The 23,066-nt window shown below is 47.7% G+C and overlaps 1 protein-coding gene across 12 annotated transcripts in view; it reads left to right on the forward strand.

The window, feature by feature from the left end:
* The window catches only part of TUBD1 (tubulin delta 1), a 900,711-nt gene that overhangs the window by 393,605 nt on the left and 484,040 nt on the right, over nt 1-23,066 (forward strand). The window lies entirely within an intron of this gene.

The following is a 23,066-nucleotide window of genomic DNA, read 5'->3' on the forward strand; positions in this document are numbered from 1 at the left end:
GAATACAGAGAGCCAAACACTCGCCCTCTCCATTTATTTGTTAAGTGTCTGATTGTACATACCGGAGGCTGGTGCACAGCGGGTGGGCGCAGAAACAAGTGCCCCCAAAAATGGAACTCTGAGCTGTGGCTAAGCTCAGCCGTAAGTCTGGTCTCTCCTCGTATAGTTTGTGTTGTTGACCATTGGCATATCCCGCCATGCGGAAAAGGCTTAAGTACTTTCCCGGAACCAAAAAAGAAAACCCCACAAAAAGGCGCTGGCTGGCCCATAAGAGCCCTCTTATCCTGGAGCTCTTATGAGCACTGTAGTTTTGCCAAAGTCGCGCTGGTGGTCTGTAACATCAGTAAGAGGTACCGCAGTCGAGTACTGTTGCTAGTTAGGTCGTGCCACGCTTGTGCCTCTCATGGTCGTCCGACTCGTCTCTTTCATTGGGACGTATCTTCTCTCTATCCCTCCATGTTTGTGCTTCCTCTGGAAGTTCAAAGAACCAGGCCCTGTTTTTATGTATGACTTTTAGTCACGCCGGGTAAATCAGCATGTATTTCAGTCCTGCTGCTATAAGTCCTGAAGTCTGACAGTAAAGATCTGTCTCCAGCCATACTAGTAAGTACAATCAGCCTTTTTTTATTTCTTCAAACATGGGCGATGGTTTTAAGGCTTTCTCCAGAACACAGAATCCCTTCTTAGGGACTGATGATGTTGTGAATGGCTACTTGGCTTATAAATGCTGCAAACAGATATCTAAAAACAAAAAATGTATATAAAGGACTAAATAAAACACTTTGGGCCTCATCACGAGTTTGGAGGCAGCCATGCCCTTGGCTGCCTCCAAACTCGGGTCCGGGTCTGTGGTCCCTGAATGGGGAAATACCAGGCCATTCCGACTTTGGAGGGCCCGGTATTTCCCCATTCAGGGAACCCAGATCCAGACCATCCCCATTCCTATTTGAGCCCCCATAGTGCTCAATGGGAATGGGGAGCAAGCTAACAACGGGCCCGTTAATGACAGGCCTGTTGTTAGCTTGCTGGTCCTGAAAGTAAGCGTCCCCCAATGAGGTAGAAACCCCCCCCTAATGAGAGGCAATAAAGGACACACCCCATGAGGGAATGAGACCATGACCAAGTGCGGGTGAAGTTAAACAGTTTTTATCTAAATCAAATAGGGCATGCAAAGGACTCTGCAGACTCCGAAAGCGCTCTGTCTGACAATAGCAAAGACAGTCAATTATATTTCAAATACACGTCATGCATGAGGTAAGCTGTAGGGGCCACACAGGCTTGGGGATTTGGTGGCGATGCCTAGCTATTATGTAGAATATAGGTTTGGTGCTCCATGATTGGCGGAGATCCACGTGGTGCCATCACAATGTGCTTGGGTCAGCTGGGCTCATCGGGGTGGAGCTCTTGGGCGCTGGTTGTCAATGAAGATTCACCACGATAGTTCTAGAAACTTGCCCTTGTGGCCTTTCATAGCAATAGGAGGCTGTTTCCATACATCATCATAAAGTTGTCAGTAGCAAGGGGTCCAGTCTCGTGGGTCCAGGTGTCTTATCAGGGGGCATGGGTCATCATTTTACTCAGTTTGATGCAGTAAATGATGACTCGGGGGGGGGGGGGGGGGGGAGGATGTTTGCACAAGGACGGACAACTGCCTTTGTGGTCTGTTAGATTCGGGGCGATTTGGGATACCATTGGGTCAGTCAGGCACCTAACTGGTACCTCAAAGGTGGTGGGATCTAGGACCAGGTGACTCATAATTCATTTGGCCTGGCCATGGCGGTCTGCCATGGGGGAGGTGAATACTTGAAGCGGGTCCAGCAGGAATGTGGGGCGGTGAGGCTATGCTGCTCGAACACCAGCGAGCCCCTGCGGGCCTTGGTGGGAGGAGGGGGAGACGGCCTTGTAACTCTGAGCAACTTTCTATTCACAGGGCGGCACACTATACCATTGGAGGGGACGAATGCTAAAGCTGGGAGCATTAGGGAAATTACACATTTCTGTTGTTTACATTGTCTACATTACTAAGTTCATAACAATAGAGATTTGTCAATATCACATACAGTATATAACATTAGTCGGTCTTAATACTTATAATTCATGGGAAAGGCGGACGAATAAAACATGAGGTAGTATCAGGTTGGGTCACACCCTCAGGAGCATGAAAGCAGCATGTTAATGTAACGTTTCAATTATACTACAAACTGATTTGATACCCTACGTAACCTACAAGTCATACGTCATATTTCGTTACATCATACACAAGCATTTTATATATTGCTTTTTCAATGACCCTTTTTACAATAGCAGCAAACATTGGTTGGCACAGAATTAATATATTGAGTAGTTATAAACTGGGCCTTGGATCATGAGGGCATCTTGAGGGTGTGCGGGGTCACTTTGCGTTAATATAAGTAGTCTGTATTATACATTTACCATTAATTATTACACATCCTTGAGCAACAGGAATAAGGCTGAGAGACTCGAGGGTTTAGTATGTATGGTTAACACTTCATCTGGGAAACTGGGCAGGGGGGGTCAGGGACACCATATATTACTCGTGTAGAGGTTAGACGCGGGGTCAGGGTGTGTTTGAGGGGGATGGTTTTTTGTTATTTTCCAGACTCCAACTACGAGTCTGGTCATTCCTAGGGCAATGATGTACTGCGGAAGGTAAATGATACAGTATTTGTTCTGTTACTTGTTCGTGTCTAGTTGCTCGTGAGAATGGGCTTTCAGCGGATCTGCCATGGGGTGGAGGCTGGGGGAAGTGCAGGCCTCTGTGTGCGGTCAAGTGGGGACCGAGCTGCAGTTTTGTACACTAGCTATTCTGCATGGGCCTGGGTTCAGTACCTTTAAAATTGAGTCTTGCTTATTACAAAATGGTGTCCGTTACGCCAGGCTACTGGCTCTACTGGCTGCACAGCCTCACGTGTCGATCCGCAGCCGCCCTGCCTCCCGGGCCCAGGTGCATGGGGGGCTGCCAACGAGTCATGAGCCTCACGTAGGTGGGCATTGCTGGGGAGAGTGGTCTTAAAGACCTTTCCTTCCATACATTTCCCCCCTTTCGTTACTTAAGTAACAAATACTGCAACTTGCCCAACCTCTGGCGTTCCTTTTCATTTGTAACCGCTTCATTCCATGCTGTTGTTCCCTTTATTGGAATCCACGCTCTGCACACCCCTCGGAGACTTTCCCCCTCCTGGCATATTCGTCTGGCGTGCAGGTCATGTATATACATCCCCCATCTACCTCCAGATCTACCCATACCTCTTTATACCATTCTCGTTACAGGGGCTCTTTTATTGTTGTATGGTATAATCTGTCTACTATATCTCCGGCATAGTATAACGGCACCATTCTATACTTGGGTTCAAGATCCTCACCTGTCTGTACTTGAGCCTCCTGCATGATCTGTGCTGTTCCTCTAGCATTGCCCATTGTCACCATCATCATTGCACCATTAGGGACTGCGTTTGGGCAGCCCCAAAGACCTAGCTGGCACACACAAAAAATCAGGAGTAAAAATACAACGATCGGTATCAGCATCTTGATAGTCAATCCCAGCTAGGACGGTACCCAGGAAAAAATGTTGTCAAACCAAGAGCTCGGGTCCACTCCACCTTCTTTCTTCCGTTCCCCCAAGTTGTGCACTGCCGCGATGACATGTGATAGTGTTCAATTATCTGCGTCTTCAGAAGGTACAAATGTGCAGCACATGCTCCCGATTTTTCGGCAAACCCCTCCATCCATAGCTGTTAACAGGTCTAGGATATACCTGTTCTGCATTGTCATTAGCCTTAGAGCCCTTAGCTCTACCTTGATCACGTTGAACCCCTCTTCAGTGTCGTTGGCCAGTTGGATCAGATCCCAGCGCGTTATTTGCAGCCATTTTGCGTTGACTCGTGCCTGGATACTCGGGACGAGGGAGGCAAAGAATGTTTCAGCGGAGTTGAACAGCCGATATTTGTCAGGGATCTGTGCCAACAGATCTGAGGGGGCTTTGGATATGTAGTTGGATGATCTCCGCTTTCGTGATATCACACCTTGTGTGTTGTCTGTGGTCAGGACATACAGTGGTGGTTCTTCTGCTGGTTTTGGATTTTCTGGGCGACAAATGGTTTGCAGTCCTTTTCCTCCTTCGATATGACTTTCTGGGATCACCATCTGGGCCGAGTGCAGCGTCGCCGGAGAACATGTGCCCCTCCAAGATTGTGGGAGGTGCAAGTATGCCTCTTTACCGCAGACCCAGTAAGTGTCCATAAGTGCTGCTGTCCCTTTCTTCATGCCTGGGATAGTGAGTGTTCGATTGCAGTTCTTATTTGTGCCCATGTTGTTTTTCCCCTCACCATGGAAGCATAGGTCGTAGGATATTTCTTTTTGTAGTTTGAACGGCTTCTTTATGGCTGTCACCCATGTTAACTTTGTGATATGCTCCGTCCAAACAGGTGTGCAGGTTTTCTCGATCCATTGTAGTTTCTCTGCTGGCAGTCCTCGTAGCGCTAGAGCCTTGCATGTTATTACTTCATCTTTCCATTTATTTTCTGAAAACAATGTTCCTTTAATCACGGAAAAGGTTCTTTCAAACATATCACTCCCATGGCTCTTGAGTAGCAAGTCTTTTCGTTTTGCAGCATTTCAAAAGACACTGTGTGTGCCTGCAAGGTGTTCTTAATTCTACATAGGGTGAGATGAAGGAGACACTGGGCATCTGCAAGAGGCAATTCTTGAGGCAGTAGTACCTTAGGTGTGCCTGAGGCGTGGGGAATCAAGGAACATATGTAACAACTCTCATTAGTTGTCTGTTTTGCGGTGGAGCTCATATCCGCATACCATTTATTTGACTGATGTGGATGTCTAAGGTCTTCTATTGTGTCTAGTCACAGGCCAGAATACTCATATTTTCTCCTCCCTCTTCCTTCGGTTGTGTTTGAAGTAGCTCTTTGAGCTTCTTGCTGCTTGCAGTGTTGTGCCATGTTTACCCGCCCCTCCCCCCCTTTTCCCATTCATCATATAGGGTCAGAAATCTTTCGGACATCTCATAATTTTCTTCCTTTCTGCTTGCGGGCGATTCATTTTGTATGAGTGAAGTGATTGTTGGTGAGGGCGGGGTGGAGGTGGTGTCATATAACCATGATAAAACAGGGGGGTTTCGATTATTTAAACCATGAATACTATATTCCGAAGCATTGTGCAGGAGTGTTGGCCGTGGGGTCAGACCATTACTGCTGTCATTTGGGTGCTATGCATGATCAGGGTGAATGTCATAAGCCCATACGAGCTGGAAGCCATCCCATACTAAATAGGCCCCTTCTTTAATCATCTTTGTCCCATTCCCCATGCTTGTTCCATTGTTGGTTCCATTCCCTCCCCCCTCATTCATCTCGATAGAGATGAATGTAATTGCCCAATAGAAGGTTAGTCCGAACATCATTGTAAAGAATATAACTGCACACACAAACAGACCACACTCATACGAATATCTACGCAAATCAAAATTCTCGTTGCCATTTCTGTCTGCCCTAACATTATTCTGTGCGGGTTGCCCATTCGTTGCCATGGTTTCTCCTATACATTAAAACATTAAAGTGCATTAAGCAACCTTACAACAAGTATACAGACGTTATTTCCTAGAGCGAGCGAGAGAGAGAGAGAGAGAGAGAGAGAGAGATCTTCATGTTAAATTTTTCAAAATGATATACATTTTCCATTCTATACAGTCATTTTATTCAGTTTACTTCTTTTTCAATCCATACCACTATTTAATGATAGGATGCGGCTACATTTCTTCCAATTTATCTCTTGTTACACACTTCTGTTTGTTGTACCCCTTCCTCCTCTCTCTGTGTGATATTGTCATAGGCTTTTCGTACGTCTGTGAAATGTATCCAAATTTCTCAGGCCCTTTACCTTCACTGCCGTCGGTGTACAAAATACTATCTCGTACAGGCCATGAAATCTTAGGGCATTCCACCTACGCACGAAACTCCTCACATACACCACCTCTCCTGGCATTAGCTGACCTGTTGGGTTTTTGTCTGTGAATTTTGTTGTTTCATTTCCTTCCTCGTGTGTGAATGGGGGCGCGAGCTGTCTTGCTATCATACGAGCTGCTTTGGTGAGCTTTGTCAAGTATTCATTAAACTCTTCACCTAGTACCGTGGCGCTTCTATGGGCGTCTGAATGTCTGCGGAGTGGAGAGTGTGCTGTGTGCATGCGCCTTCCTATCACTATTTCGTGTGGTGACAGATGGTGGTGCTTGCTAAGCTGATTTCTCAGCTCGAACAAGGCCAAGGGCAGACTGTGCATCCAGTTCTTTTTAAGTGAGAAACATAATTTTGACAACCTCCCCTTCGAGAGGCCGTTGATTTTCTCGACCACGCCATTACTTTGCGGATGATAAATCGAGCACAATTTGTGTTTGATTCCTAGCAATGCTGTTACTTCTTTGAAAAGATCATTGACAAAATGTGTGCCATTATCCGAGTGAATTACGTCGCAAATTCCCCAGCGAAGGAATACTTCCCTCACCAAGAACTTTGCAGCACATTTGCCATCCGGATGTGCACAGGGCCCTGCCTCGACCCACCTTGAAAATGGACAAACTACCACTATCATGTACCGTGATCCATTGCACCTCTCCCCCATATCTGCATAATCAATGTGCAGCTCTCTGAAGGGACCCTTTTGGTTTTGGTATTGTTCCTGTAGTGTTCTTAATGTAATTCCTGAATTATAGATTTGGCATGTTGTACAGTCCATTGCCATTTTTGATAGTTGTTCCTGTAACCCTGGTATGAACCAATTCTCCTGCATCTCTGCGGCAATATGCTGTTTTGTGTTGTGTGCTGGGAAATGAAGTTGTTAGAAAGCTATTTCCAATAGTTTGATTGGCATCACCACCTTTCCAGTGTTGTTTTGATGCCATAGGAGATCTGTTACTGACTGGCTACATCCTCTTTTTTTCCCACGATTCCTTTTCCTCTTTTGTTGCTCCTTCTTGCAGATCCAGTAGTTGTGACACGGGCATGGCATTATAGCCATCTGGGAGATTCTCTTCTACTTGTTTTTGTATCAGGTAATCACCTATTCTCTCTTTTACTACGTAAGAAGCTTCCTTGGCAGCAGCGTCCGCTGCCGCTTTTCCCAAAGAGATCACATCTGTATTGTTCATATGGGCGTGGCACTTCACTATGGCTACCACGGTGGGGCCTTTTAACGCTTCCATCAGTTCTTTTAGAAGCTCTGCGTGCTGTACAGATGACCCATCTGCTCAGTGAAACCCTCTCCGTCCCCATTCTGCTAATCCCCCATGCACGGTAGTAGTCATATAGGCTGAATCTGTGTATATTGTGACTGCACACCCCTTCGCTGCATGCAATGCCTCAATGAGTGCTATTAACTCTGTTGCTTGTGCTGAGAAATGGGCAGGTAGGAGTTGTTGTATTAGCACTTCGTACTTCCCTTCTTTTCACCTTACAACAGCTATCCCTACGTGTTTTTCTCCTGTCTCTGAATTTATTGATGCTGACCCGTCTATGAAAAATACCTCTCCTTCGCTCAGCGCATTTTCACTTACTATGGTGGTTTCTCCCTCCTCACCCTTGTATGTTGCACAATCGTGTGCTTGCATGTCCTCTAATGTGCATGGCTCTGTAATGAATATTGCTGGGTTCACCGTTTTGCATCGTGTGTATGTTTGCACTAGACAGAATAATTTCATATGCAGTGGCTCTTTGTGTTGTGAGTGTGCTTTTTGATCGTTCCAGGATTGTGAATAGTGAGTGCTCCACGAACAGTGTCACAGAACATCCCACCACTATCGTTGCACTTTTTTCCATGGCGAACCCTGCGGCTGCGAGACTGCTCGCAAGTGAAGTGTCCTTGCATTACTGCATCCAGTGTGCCTCTGTAATCTGCCTGGGGCTTGTGACCCAGCGATGTCGTTTGCGTCAGTACTGCTGTCATGAGGGACCCCTTACAATGTGAAGAGATCAAACTCGCGTTCATAATCTGGGTTTGCGAGTACCAGTGCGCTTGAAATCAGTTCTTTTAGTGAGGTGAAAGCACCATCTAGTTCTGCAGACTTGTATATCAGTGTTTTCTCTTTGAGCTTCTTTGAGTCCCTGCAATAAGGGCCTCTTGTATGCTGCGTAATCTAGGATCCATGCTCGGCAATAATTGCACGTACCGAGAAATGTTTGCATTTCCTTCACTGTTTTTGGTCTTCCTACTGCTGTAATGGCCGCTACCCTCTCTGGTATTATTTTCTTGCCATCTTTTGAAATGAACTGTCCCAGGTATAACACTTCTCGTTGGCAGTACTGCAATTTCTCTTTCTCAACTTTGTAACCCTTGTTGGCCAACAATGTCAGGAGGGTAATAGTCTTTTCTACACTCTTCCTCATTTTTTCCGCAGATCAGCCGATCATCCACGTATTGAATAATTGCACTGTCTGCTATCATATTACCTTGGACTTCGTGTAGAATTCGGTTGAATATGCTGGGGCTCTCGCAGTAACCCTCGGGTAATCTGTATTGCTCGTATCTTTTTCCTCCCAAGGTAAAAATGTTAAATATCTGCTCTCTTCTGCGAGTGGTATTGAGAAGAATGCGTTCTTCAAAACTACCACTGTGAAGGGAGATGCATCCCTTGGGATGCTGCACAGAATAGATGCAGGATTGGGGACCAAAGGGAACTCTTTTTGAATGACGTCATTGAGTGGGCGTAGATCTTGGATCATCCTCCATTCCCCTCCTTTCGCTTTTTTAATGGGGTAAATACAGGTATTACACTTTGGTGAGTTTGAGGGCACTATTATTCCTTGTGCTAATAATGCGCTGACTGTTTCTTTTATTCCTTCATCTGCTTCCTGGGACAGGGGGTATTGTTTCACTCTGGGCAGCAAGGCTCCCGGTTTGAGCTTTACCTTAACTGGTGTTACCCCATGCAGTAGTCCCACATCGTGGGGGCCGGTGGTCCACAGGTTACTCAGCACGGATTGCATGTCATTATCAAAGAAAGAAGGTGGTGCTCCCACCACAGCCACACCACAGTTGTACTGTCACTTGTCTTTCCTGTATCATGATGTCACAGGGGATTGCTATTTCCATTATTATTTCCCCATCACTATCTGACTCTGTGAAGAGGTCTTCGTCTGACAAATCTCTTAATGCAATGTCGGCATTGATGCACAAAACTGTGTGCCATCTGCAGCCGTGTATGTCCTTTGCGATGATTTCTATTATTTTGGCTGAGATCTGGACTGCGTGTAAATCCAATGACATCACTGTCCCAGGCACTATCTCCGGGCGTGCTATGGGGCAAAAAATAAACTCTGCGGGCACCCTCCATTCTAGGTTCTTTAATTCTGGGACCACCCGTGCCAATGTTTTCAATCCTTGAATAAACATGTCAGGGTCCACTGGTATGCCGCGCACTTCTGGTGCTGTTGCCCGCGCATGCGCCACCAGCATTACGCGCATAGGGCAAATACCTGGTATTGAGCAGACTATTCCTCTCGCTGAAAGATATGGTCATGTTAAGCTTACTGAGGAGATCCCTCCCCAGTAAGTTAATCGGCGACTGTTCATAGTACAATAGGGGTGCCCTTACTGTTTTACTCCCCACTGTGACATCTAATTCTTCTGTGTAAGGAACTTTGACCACCGCCCCAGAGAACCCCTGCCTCTCCAATTTACAATTAGATAGCGGAAACCAGATTTCACGCAAACATGACTTCACAGCTCCCGAATCCACCATAAAAATGAATTGTTTGTTCCCTATCTCCGCCCATATCAATGGTTCCTCTACTGCATTGAGGGTTGTCGATAGTACTGGACACGCAAGTGCTCTCTGTGGGCTGTCCTATGCTGGGTGTCTCATGGTCCCCCCTTGACTGAAAACGTTTCCTGATACCACTGCCACTCCCCCACACGGTGCAGGTGCACCGTTTGCTGTTGTGGCGAAAGGATTGCCCTGTGTATATGGTATATGTTCGATGTACTGTGGGTGCTGCTGGACATTGTGTGGTTGCTCCCTGTGTTGTTCTGGGCACCTGTGTTCCTGCTGTCCTTTCCCCCCCCACTCATGGGTAACCCATATGGACTTCCTGGATGCGGGTGACCATAAGGTTGATCATCTTGATAATTGTTGTTTGGCCTACTCCTGCATTCACGTAAGAAGTGTCCCCCCTCCCACAGTTCCAACAGTTCCCTTGTCCTCCTCTATGGCCCTGCCCCCCATACCCGCCATTTCCTTTGTACCCCTGACCACCCCCTCTGCGCCCTCTGTACTCACCTCTTCCTCCCCGGGGACTCCACACTTGCCACTGCGGTCCTCTGTACTGCCCCTGTCCATTCCACTGTGCCTGTTCATTGCCTGCCCAAGTTGCTGCCATCCTCCCTTGTATCGCTACTCGTCCCTCCTCCCCCTCCGCATCCTTATCTGTGGGGAGTGCTGCTACGGCTGCGGCAACCTTCACCAGTTTCATCTGTATTAATTTCGCCTTGTCTGCCAACCTTTTCTGTGCTATCTCCTTCTCTCTTTCTTTAATTCTCTTGCAGTGGTGCACTATTATACTTTGAATTTCTGGCCAGCCTTTCGCTTCAATCCCTGCTATTTTGTCGAGTGCTTTTTGAACTTCTTTTGGGAGCCCCCCCTTTATTATAAAGTAAAATAGGGATGTTGATTGATCCCAAGCCGTACCCGTCTCCGCTCTCCACATCTCCTGCACTCGAAAAATGAAATCCATAGCATCTTCCCCATCATTCATGGTACATTGCATTACTGACTGTAAATCTGGCGTGTCTGGGAAGCTCTCTCTTAAGGCTTCCCAGATTCTTGCACGTACTGTATTAAAGGAGGCTCCATCATGGCAGTCACAATCTAGTGTTACTCCTGGAAAACCAGCCTTTGTCCTGTCTGCTTGGTCACCTACTGCTGATACCAACAAACTTTTGACATCACCCACAGCTAATGGCACTCCCGCTGTATGCTTCTCAAATGCATATATCCAATTACTTGCTCCTCCCGACAGCGGGGGCAATAACTTTAGTAAATTTGCCTTATCCATCTGAGCCCAGGGTATGTAGTTTGGCCTCCCTCCCCCTCTATGTATCAATGGAAGCTGTAGTTTATTTCTAGTTCCTTTTCCGGTATTTACCTTCAACCCTTTTCTCCCCAGTGTGGCCATTCTTCCCATCCTGTTTCTTAGCCTCCCTGTCCACTCTTCTACCATGGCCCTTCCAAGGGGTGTCTCATCCATCCTCCCTGATCTTCCCCCTGCTGCTACCCCCAGTCTTCCAGCTTCCTGCTCGTCGTCCTCTATATCACACCACAGCTCTCCCATTCCCCCAGTGGCCATCCCTTCCTCCCCTGTGTTTTCTCTGAGATCATGTGGTTCCAATTCTATTATTCTAGTTGGCTCTTCCTGTATCCGGGAATAATATTTCCCCCTTTTTCCACCCTTCCTCGGAGGACCTGTCGAGTGTTTGTATCCTCGGCGGTTGTTCTGTTCTTGACATACTCGTTCCACTCTGTTCACATATCGTTCGTATTCTAGATAGCTAATTTCTGGCCATAGAGAGTCGGGAATCTAAGTCTTCTGTTAGTTTTTCAATGTCTACTGTAGGAGTACTTACCTGCCCACTAGTCCTGGGGCAATCCTATGGTGGCGGTGCAGTTGGCCGTGGGGTAGCTGCGGTGGTAGGGGTGGGCACATACACAGGATCACTATACCCTTTGGTGAGCACTAGCTTGTTAAGGAGAGGGTACAGCCGTGTTACCTCTATTGATCCTTCTTTCCCCCTATCCGCACCTTCACTCCCGTTTGCTGTCAGGGGAGTGTTGGTAGTAGTGGGCTGTTCTCGTGCCATCTCTTTTCTTTTAATTGGGGGTCCTCTTCAAACAGCCTCCACAGATCGAGTACCTCTCTTCTATTATGGAATTGTTTTCCTTTATATTTTATGAATATGCATGTGGCAACCATGTCCAAGACACTTTTGTCAAACGACCCTCCTTGTGGCCATACCTGAGGTAGCCCTTCCCCTTTTAATTCCGTGATCCACTGGTCATGGTACTTGGTTATGCTTTCTGCATAGCCAGGTAGATTTTTACGAATATGGGCCAGGGGTGTTTCTGCCCCCATGTTGTCTTTTTAGTTGTTCACTCTCCTGTGTTGTCTGTGACTATCGCTGTGCCTTCGCGCGTGTGTGTGTGTGTGTGTGTGTTTTCATATTAACAATCTTCTAATGCTAAAATGCTTTTTCACAATACATCTGTCTTGAATCTCACTGGGTCACACTTATAATGACCATACCACAGGATCCCCCCTTTATATCATTCATCCAACATTATTATTTTGCAGTGCAATTTTTCTTAACATAAATGGCATAGCATATTTAACACAAAATAGACATTTAACAAACACTTAACGTACAACATGTAACAAAGACCCTCCCTTTTCTTGCCCTGTAATCTTTCTTTGAAAAGACCCTCTGTCGCTCACCCAGTTCTTCCCTTCGACCCTTAGAGGTTATAGTATTTTGCCTAGCATTAATTCACCCACAAGAAAGAAGAAGAGAAGAGAAAAAGCATTTTTCTAATTTATACACTGTGTCTCCCTTTTCTCAGACACCTCTATTTCTATTTCCACTATTCCATTTATTCCCAGTACTAGTAAAGATAGCACTATGCGGCGCCGCCTTCTACCCCCTTGCAGAGTTACGTTCCCGTCGTTTCCTTTTTCACCTTATTATCCTAATGGCCATATGCAGAGAAAGAGGATAGTATTAATGTATTGAAGTACCCGTTAATTTGCCCCTAAGAAAATATTTCTTCTTTACCTCACCTGACCTCATATACCCTGGTCTCCCTCCCACTCCTTTTATTGTCACTCGCACTTAATACTCACGTGCCCGTCTTGATCCGAGACTCTCCAGACTTGGTCCGTCTAGGCAGTGCTGCCTCACACTCAATGGCCGCCCTCGGCGAGCGGTACTAAGGGATTTTTTGAGCGGAACCATTACCCTTTCGCCTTACTGCGTGCGCACGTCTAAACGTACCAGTTGCCGGAGGCGGGCAGCTCTCTTGAGCGGGCGCACCGTGCGTCTCCACTGTGGCCGGGGTTGTCTCGTGCCAAAAGGGGACAGTTAAGATGAATCACATATATGGGGTCACCACTGAAAGTAAGCGTCCCCCAATGAGGTAGAAACCCCCCCCCCCCTAATGAGAGGCAATAAAGGACACACCCCAGGAGGGAATGAGACCACGACTAAGTGCGGGTGAAGTTAAAAGGTTTTTATCTAAATCAAACAGGGCATGCAAAGGACTCTGCAGACTCCAAGAGCGCTCTGTCTGACAATAGCAAAGACAGTCAGTTATATTACAAATACACGTCATGCATGAGGTAAGCTATAGGAGCCACACAGGCTTGGGGATTGGGTGGCGATGCCTAGCTATTATGTAGAATATAAGTTCGGTGCTCCATGATTGGCGGCGATCCACGTGGTGGCATCACGATGTGCTTGGGTCAGCTGGGCTCATCGGAGTGGAGCTCTTGGGCGTTGGTTGTCAATGGTGATTAACCACGATAGTTCTAGAAACTTGCCCTGATGGCCTTTCATACCCATTCATCACACTCAACTATACCAAGTTGTTTTTTAAAACTTCTAACACGTTAACCTAATACCTAGGTGGGAACACAGGAAAACAATATGTAATACGAGTCTGTTTCCATACATCATCATAAAGTTGTCAGTAGCAAGGGGTCCAGTCTCGTGGGTCCAGGTGTCTTATCAGGCGGCATGGGTCAGGTTATCTTCATCATTTTACTCTGTTTGATGCAGTAAATGATGGGGGATGTTTGCACAAGGAAGGATAACTGCCTTTGTGGTCTGTTAGATTTGGGGCAATCTGAGATACCATTGGGTCAGTGGGGCACCTAACTGGTATCTCAAAGGCGGTGGGTTTTGGGACCAGGTAGCTCATAATTCATTTGGCCTGGCCATGACGGTCTCTGCCATGGGGGAGGTGAATAGTTAAAGCGGGTCCAGACGTCCAGAGCGGGTCCCGTGAGGGGACCTCATAATGAGGCGGTACGGGGTTAACGGCTCTGGCACCTCTACCGGCGCTGTTAACCCCTTACCCCCTCACTTGTAATGAGGCCCTTTGACAACACAAACAATTTTCACAACATCATCTGTCCCTAAAGAACAGATTTTGCGTCCTGAAGAAAGCCTTAAAACCATCGCCCATGTTTGAAAAAATAAAAAAAGGCTGATTGTACTTACTAGCAAGGCTGGAAGCAGATCTTTACTGTCGACACTGTCATTGTGGGGCTTTTTGTATATATTAAAAAAACGAATTTTCAAACAAGTCACCCTCTGGTTACCAACATCACCTCTATTTTTGTCTGTGGCTAAGTGATTCAGAGCAGTCAAATAAGAAATTATTATGGAACAACCACACCAGGTTGTATGTTGTATATGTGTTTTGTACATGTTTTAGTTGTTTGCATTTGGCCCCATGGTCAGCTTTTTATAATATTTTACATTGAATACACTTTTGTATATAATTTCATACACCAGACAACTCCATCCTTGACATATGCTTGATAAAATGGTACAATCCTTTTATTTGTGAACTTGTGTCTCCAACAAATTGTGCAATATCTATGGGTAGCTATTTGGGGCACTTTTGTCTGAACTTTAGGAGGCATCCAGTCTGCTCAGACCTGCCCTGGTTGGCTGCAATTGTGTATGCACAATGCTCTACAAGTAGGTATTAGGGCGTAATGTGAGGCCTTTCAGTCGGAATCCCCAGAACGTATGAGCTTTCTGCAGGCGTTTTGTAATTCGGGGCGATTTCTGCAAGCTGAATGTGTCCTTTGCCAGGTGTGCTCAAGTATCCTTGCCACCCTCCTTGATGCCTTTGCGCTTCACTGCTTTCTCCTGTTAGACTTGTGCTTGAATCTGCTCTCCTGTGTCCCCCGGATGTTGCTTCTACCTTACGCCAGGCAGCCGCTGGGTCCTGCCAGCACTCAATGTGTCCCGGAGACAGAGGGATACTGCCTTTCTGCAACACTGCCCAGCCCGGGTTCGCTGAAATAAGCCGCCTCCTCTGTAGCCCTGTGGTGGGCACTCTAGGAGGGGCTGTGCGAGGCGCCCTGCGTGTATCTGCTGTGGGTTGTCCTTACCACTGTACCGTTCTGGGCATACTTTCAACAGGCGTCTGTAATCATTGCATTTCGAACATCTGTGTGCATTTATACCGGTCCAACTGTGCCGGCGCGGGGCCTCTCCGCTTGCTTCTGTGTGTACCCCCGTGCTTTCACAGGGGGCTGAACCTTCATCCGCTGCTTTTCCACTTCTCTGCCAGGATTCTCTTGCCTCTCACTGCATTCCGAGCTCCAATCATGCATTCAGCCTCTTCACTGCATCCCGGTCACCATGTTGTTCCTGGCTTTGTTGCCGGCCTCACATTTCCACACTGCGTCACTGGCGTTCTATGAAAGCTGCATTCCTACACTCCCGGCTGTGCACTCACAAACAGTTTCTCTCGGCGCTTGCTTGTTTTCGGGCAATATGTCAGCGTTAAAGCATATCTTCCAAGCGGATCTTGCAGGATCGGTCGGGAGCTATCGCAGGAGATGACCTACTTCATGGCAGCAAGCCACGCCTCTCTCTCACGGAAAGGTTATAGTTATTGTTACAAGGATCAAGTGAAGTACAAATATAAAAAGGGGACAAGATTTGAACAAGTCAACCAGGACTATCATTGCCAAAAGTAAGAGTAAGTGGCATTATAGAAAGCTTACAATAAAGAACATTACCCAAGCTAAGAGAAAGTGGTTCTTAAGCAAGCTTCTTTCTACCAGCAATGTAGAGAGAGAGCAATAAAACAACCACATGATTATGAACAAAATTGCTTAAGACAAAGACGGGCAAATGTGATAAATGAAGATTGTTCAGTGGTTTGTTAAAAGGAAAGGGGAAATAGTGACAAAAAGGCTGACCTTCTGATAGAAAGTATTCAGAGGGAGTGGAGCATAAACCTGCATTGTGTGGGGCAGTCACAAGTATGTAACAAACATCACCATTGTGGTTCTTGTTTTCCAAGAAGAGATTGCTAAATTTGTGTAACGCTCACCTTGTATCCACAGGGACGCCACCCGACTGGTCCGGAGTGCTTCTGGAGCTGGTTCACCTTCCCCGGGGACTCGCGCAGCCGTGGGCTTATCCTGGAAGACAGGAGTTCGGTTTTAGCTACAATCACCTCCTCTAGGGCCCGCCTCCCAAGTGTTCCCTTTGCGACCCCCTCGGAGCCTCTCTCACCTTGTATTTCGTTAAGGTGTGCTCTCCATCCTGCCATTCTGTGCAGGGGCGCGTCGCGGTGGGCACCTTTCGCCGAGTTGCTTCACTGGCGTGGGCCCAGGAGTCCAGGCCGGCTGCGACTCCCTTCTTGAATTAAGTCTTGAGTCTTTGAAGAATGAGTGTCTGCAATAGTTATTGCCCTGTTGACCTTCTCCTTTTCTCGTTGATGCAGAAGGGTGATGGCGAAGTCGAGCTGATGGCGAGGGAAGTGCTCGAGAAGGTAAGAGAATGCGCAAAGCGCAGCGCTATGAGTGTCTTTGAATAAGGCTAACCTGTGCTGTCCTTCCTACAGGTCACCGAGAAGTTCTGGAAGGTATGTTGCCAGATGGAAGCGGAGCGTACGATGGAGGATGCCCAGGCAGCAGTCAAACTTCCAGGAGGGCTGCGGTAAGTAGCAAAGTCTGGAGATGATGATGTCGGAAGACGAATGCTCAGTAATTATTTCCCTTCTGGTCTCTCCTTTCTAGGGTGTAGCTCGCGGAGGAAGAAGAGGTCTAGTGAAGATTCCGGAGAGAGCAATATGCTGGATGCAGAACAGTTAAGGAAGAATAATGGTGTTCTTCTTCTTCCAGACGATGCAGGCCAAGGATGCTGCGAGCTGGTCGTGGTGAACGTCACGTTGCAAGTGCAGAACAACGTGAAGCGCGTGCCTCAGCTTGGACGTGGCTTAAATAGCCAGCAGGTATCCTAGGTGCCTCCAGGGCGGACCACGGTCTGGATGCTAGACTGCATGATGCAGTTCCACGTCGATCCTTGTGGGGGCAGCCATGTTGGTCCTTTCCCCAATAGAAACTCCATGTACCATATGAGCCTGGTGCCAAAGGCGCCAGGACTGGCTACAGGACAGCCGAGAGGGGCATGGCTTGGCCCTTGGGGCCTTGCAGGAATACTGGGGCGAGGGCCAGAGGCCCCGAGTTCCTCGGCCAGGGGTAAAGTTTGTGATAGTTTGATGTTGTGAAGCAAGAGAAATTAATATTTTGTTGGAATTGTACCTTTGCCACAGAAGTACTTGTAGTTAGTAGTTTACTCTGGCCTAGCAGGAGAGTACACCAGTTCTGAGGACAGTGTAGCCCATTTGTTCTGTTCTGGCAGGAGATTACACCAGAGTAGAAGAACCTTGTAGTAGTAGGCCTGGCAGGTGAGTAGACCAGGTGGAAGTCGAAATACTGTTGTGTCCTGGGGAAGTGTCGTAAAGAAGTGGCAGAACCACTAACATGGTTGTATGAATTACTACATAATCATCCTGACAAACATATATCACTGAAGCAAGTGTTATATGAACTGCTGCAGAATTATCCAACGTTGATAAGTGTTTTGTGAACTGTTGCAGAACAATCCTAACAAATAAATGTTTGTTTATTCTAATGAAAGAAGAAAGCATTCTTCATCTGGGAGAAGAAGTTTCTTCAAGCTCTTTTGTCAAAAGTGAAAAGAGGAAAACCTTGTGGAATACTTTTGAACTGTTTGTTGACTTCAAGATGTAACAAGCGGAATTATACTGGAACTTTTGTTGTCAAGTTAGAATCAAAAGAACAGAGTTAGCACTTTATTGTAAGACAGGATCTGGGGAAGAGGAATTCACCCAGACTGGAAGATGAAACAGTTATCAGATGCGGATTTAACAGTTATATTTGTCATTTTTGATTTGCCATATATTAACTTATTGAATGGTTGTATGCACAAGTGTGAGGGACAGAAAACTTTTGTTAGAGTGTTTCCTTTAGTTTATTTTAGACAGGGAAATCCTTGTCAAGGGTGGGATAGTGAGGTGTTTATCCAATCTTCTAACTTAATAAAATGGCATCTTTTGAAAAATCTTCACAAAGTTGTCTGCCTTACATTTCGGACCCCTCACACTACTCCCTTGGAGGGCGGGGTGCAAGCTCTTCTTGTCCAGGTACTTTTACTCTCCTGAATGTTGACAGCCTTAGTACGCCTCCTGAAGTGTCTATTAGGGATTATCTGCTTCAACATTGCAGTTCCTCGATGTACACTGGAGGCAGGCCTTGGGTTCCTGGGAGGACAAGATCTCTTTGAGGAGACAATTCAAGGATGCTCTATGCTGGTGGTCAGTCCAGGATTACCTAGTCCAGGGCTCCCCATTTTGTATTCCTCCACATCAAGTCACTGTCATGATAGACGCCTCCCTTCCCTAGAGGCTGGGGCGTGCCCACTGGGGATCTACATGTTGGGGGGGGGGGAGGGGGGAGAGAAGTTATGTAATTATTTTATATTTATAAAGCGGCTATACATCAAATGGTGTTTCAAGGCGCCACAAGACAAAAGGGGGGGCAGGGGAAAAAAACAACAATAACGATCCTACTAGGGCTTGGTCATTCGGATTGTGAAGTGCATTAATAATAAGTGTAGGGGGAGGGGATTGGGAAATGACGGTCGGGCAGAAGGGATAATGCTAGGGTGGGAGGGAAGTGCGGGGCAGAGTGGAGGCATACAAGTGCAGGGGGTAGGTGGAGGGAAAGAGGAGGGCCCCTGGGGATAGGCAAGTGCTAAGGGGAGTCCAAGTGGGCAGTGTCAAGGGATGCAGGGAGTGCATGGAGTGAGGACCACACGCGAAGTGTGATGACGGGGGTGGACCAGGTTTGGTGGGGATGAATACCCTGCCAGGCTAGTCGGGGGAAGGGGTTCCTGGGAGGGCAAGGGGAGGTTAAAGGGTGGGGTTAGGTCAGGGAGACCAGGGTGCTGGGGTAGACTTGGCGAAGAGGGCCTGGGGACTCAGAAGGGACCAAGCAGCCAGCCAATGGGGTAGAGGGGGGAATTAGCAGTGTAGGGGGGGAAGGAAGAAAGAGAAGGAAGGTCTTGAGAAGCTTCTCTAATTTAAGGAGATCCAGCTGAAGCCTGAGAGGGGCAGAGAGGCCATTCCAGAGGGGCAGCTCCTGCCGGAGAGATAGATCCCCCCCCACTCTCTGCTTGGAGAAGCGTCTGATCTGCAGAGAGTTGGAGCTAGTAGACCAAAGGGTTCTAGAAGGGAGGTATTTAGGGAAAGAGAGTTGGATGTACTCGGATCCCAGGCCCCAGAAAGTCTTGTGGATATGATATGATATGGCATTTGTAGCGCACCTATACACAAGTGTTTCAAGGCGCGACGAGGCAGGGAGGGGGAACAAAGGGAAGACAGACAACAATCCTACTAGGCCAGGTGTCATTCCGATCGCGCAAGTGCAGGGGTAGGGGGAAGGGAGAAGGTGCAAGGGGAAGGGGGGGAAGTGCAGTACAAGGTAAGTAGAATAAAAATAAATAAATAATAAATAAAGAGGGCCAGCTGGTGGCAAGTGCAAGGTAAGTGCAGACAAGTGCTGGGAAGTGGGGGCTGTCGGGATACAGAGACAGTCCCGCAGTGCAGGGATTGCCAGGGAGGGGTTGCCAGGTAGGCAGTGCAAGTCGAGAGTGGCAGGGCCCAGGATCGGGGTCGGTAAGAGTGGCCCAGTTGCAGATACAGTGCAGTTTCAGCAAGAATTAGCAGGGGAGAGGGAGAGAGAAAGCAGAGGCAAAGAGGAAGGTTTTGAGGTGCTTCCGGAACCGGAGATGGTCCTCCTCAAGTTTCAGGGAGACAGGAAGGCTGTTCCAGAGGGAGGCCCCAGCCGCGGAGAGAGATCTACCCCCAGCTCGTTGCTTCGAGAAGCGGCTGACCCTGAGGGAGTTGGAGACGGATGAGCGAAGGGCTCGGGAAGGAAGATATTTAGGAAGAGAGAGTTGAAGGTATTTAGGCCCCAGTCCCCAGAAGGCCTTGTGGACAATGCAGAGGGTTTTGAACTTTATCCTTGCAGCCACTGGGAGCCAATGTAGAGATTTCAGTCCTGGAGAGATTCGGTCCCTGGGCTTGAGGCCAAGGACAAGTCTTGCAGTTCTGTTCTGGATAAGTTGCAGAGGGCGGAGAGTGGAGGCAGGCAGATTAAGATAGAGGCTGTTACAGTAGTCCAGCTTTGAGAGAACCAGGGCTCGGGAGACAGTGAGCTTCTGGGGGAAGGAGAGGAAGGGAAGAATACCTCTGAGGAGGTGCAGCTGGTAGTGTGACTTCTTTGAGACGTCAGATATATGAGGAGAGAAGGAGAGTGTGGAGTCGAAGATAACCCTGTGGTTTTTTGCATTGCAGGTAGGAGCAGGAAGGGGGCCAAGAGAGGCCGGCCAGAGAGCTGCAGGGAAGGAGGGAGTGGGTGTGCCGATGAGGAGAATCTCAGTCTTACTGGCATTAAGGCAGAGGTCATTAGCGGCGCACCATTCCTGGATAGCAGACAGACAGTCAGAGATGAGGGAAGGAGAGGAGGAGGAGGAGGCCGAGGGTAGCCTGAAAATGAGCTGGAGTCAGATGATGCAAAGGGTCGTGAACTTGATCCTTGCAGCCACCGGGATCCAGTGAAAAGATTTTAGGGTTGGAGAGATGCGGTCCCTAGGCTTGAAGCCAAGAATAAATCTTGCAGTCCTATTCTGGATTAGTTGAAGAGGGCAGAGCGAGGATGAAGGCAGATTGAGGAAGAGGCTGCTGCAGTAGTCCAGCTTATAGAGGACCAGAGCTCTGGAGACATTGAGTTTCTAGGGGAAGGTGAGGAAAAGGAAAATGCCTCGGAGGAGGTGCAGCTGAAAGTGAGCCTTCTTGGCAAGGTCCAAGATGTGAAAAGAGAAGGAGAGAGAGGAGTCAAAGAAGACTCTGCATATCAATCTTCTTGAGTTGCACGCAGTGTTTTGGGCCCTCAAGTCTTCCTTTCCTCATTTCAGCGGTCAGATAATCCGGGCCTTCACGGACAACCCCACCATAATGTTTTATATCTGCAAGAAAGGGGACATAAGGAATCTTGCTCTGTGAACAGAAGCCCAAGTGTTGTGGAGCTGGGTGTGGTAACACATCTTCCTGATTCTTTTCCATCTGCTGGGTGTTCAGCACACAATGGTGGATTCCCTCATCATAGAGTTCAGCTCCTGTCAAGAATAGGAACTCCAGAAATCTCATCTTCGCCGGATCTTTAGTCGATGAGGCACTCCAGAAGTCGATCTCTTTGCCATCCATGCCAACAAGAGGTGTGTGGCTTTTGCAAGCAAGTTCCATCATCCGGAGAGCCTGGGAGATACCATCACACTCCCCTGGGAAGGGAAATTCCTGTACGCTTCCTCCCCTCCAATCCCCCTTCTGCCCCCGATACCCCTGCTAGCTCGGTGCAAAATGTCTTCAGATAATATCAGTGCAAACTGATCTTAGTGGCCGGACTTGGCCAAGACAATATTCATACTCCAACTTCCTGGCCCTGTCCTCGGCTCGCCAATAAAGATTCCACTCTGTGCAACCTTCTCTCCAGGAGCAAAGGTGATGGCCTGGCTCTTACAGTGGCTCTTCACTCCTAGAGTTCGATAATGTACCACTGCCACAAGACTGCAAGGATGTTCTGGCTAGAGCCCAAGGTTCTTCCATGCTGGCCTGCTACAAAAGTAAATGGAAGCGGTTTTCCTGCTGGTGAAAGACGCAGGGCCTTTACCCTTTCAAGATGCTGCATAAAGACGTTATACCATATTTGCTAGCTTTGGCTAAAGCGGACCTGCCACATTCACCCATCAGGCCGGTATTTCACACTATACTCACTCCTGTTCTGGGCCTTGTCCATGGTTCCGATGTTTGATCAAGGTGTTCCTGAAGGGCCTGCTCCGCTTTTTCCCTTCAGTCACACGACCAGCCCCGTTCAGGGACTTCAACGTCATCCTTGCTCTTTTGAACCCCTCCAAAAATCTTTGCTCAAACTCCTATCCTCGAAGACTGCATTGCTGGTCACTAGCATGTCGGCTAGATGTATAGGGAGTTTCAGGCTTTTTCCTGAAAACCCCTCTACTTGGGTTTTCCACAAGTCCAAGGCAGTGCTGTGCTCTAATCCTTCCTTTGTGCCGAATGTTCCTTCAGCGTTTCACCTCAATGAGCCAGTGGTGCTACCTGTTTCCTTTGGTATACCGTCCTCCCCTGTGGAACGCCTGCTGCCCTCTCTGCATGTGGTGCATGCTTTTAAATACTATGTTTCCTGTATTAAGTCGTTCAGGATGACCGCTCTGCTTTTTGTGACTTTTATTCCCTCTGGCATGGGGAACACACTTTCAAAGGCTTCAGTCGCGAGGTGGAATTCCTCCTGCATCTCTTTCTCTCATTAGCAAGCTGGCAAGCCTCTCTGTGGCAAGCCCTGGGCTCATTCTACAAGGGGGAGTTGCTGCCACAACAACTTTCCTCTCTGTAGTCCCCTTACTGAACATTTGCAGGGCTGCGACCTGGAGATCTGTGCACACCTTTACAAGGTCTTACTGTCAACAAGGATTCCAGGGAGGAGTCCAAGGTCAGCCAGGCAGTTATGCATAACCTGTTTGCGTGAGGTAAGTGTCTCATGGGTTTCTTCAAGGAGCTTGCCTCCGCCCATTATGGTTATGTGGTGCTGCTTTGTAGTCTATTCATAGAGCATGTGTATTTATTAAAGATCCAATGCTGGATAAGGAATAAGTTACTTACCTGTGACTCCTGTTCTCCAGCATTGGTGACCTGGACTTGGGTGATGGGAACTTGAGAGGTTAAACCCGTGAACTTGTGACTCAGACTTGAAAGGCCAAGAAGGCTCTTGAAGGCAGAGCCAGCCACCTAACTGTGTTTCCAAGCCAAAGTGTGTTCATCCATCAAGTGTTCAATCAACCCATGTGCTATATAATGTGGGGGACGA

The sequence above is a fragment of the Ambystoma mexicanum genome, chromosome 9 (assembly GCF_040938575.1).
Source record: "Ambystoma mexicanum isolate Mex_15411 chromosome 9, UKY_AmexF1_1, whole genome shotgun sequence".
NCBI classification, from domain to species: Eukaryota; Metazoa; Chordata; class Amphibia; order Caudata; family Ambystomatidae; genus Ambystoma; species Ambystoma mexicanum.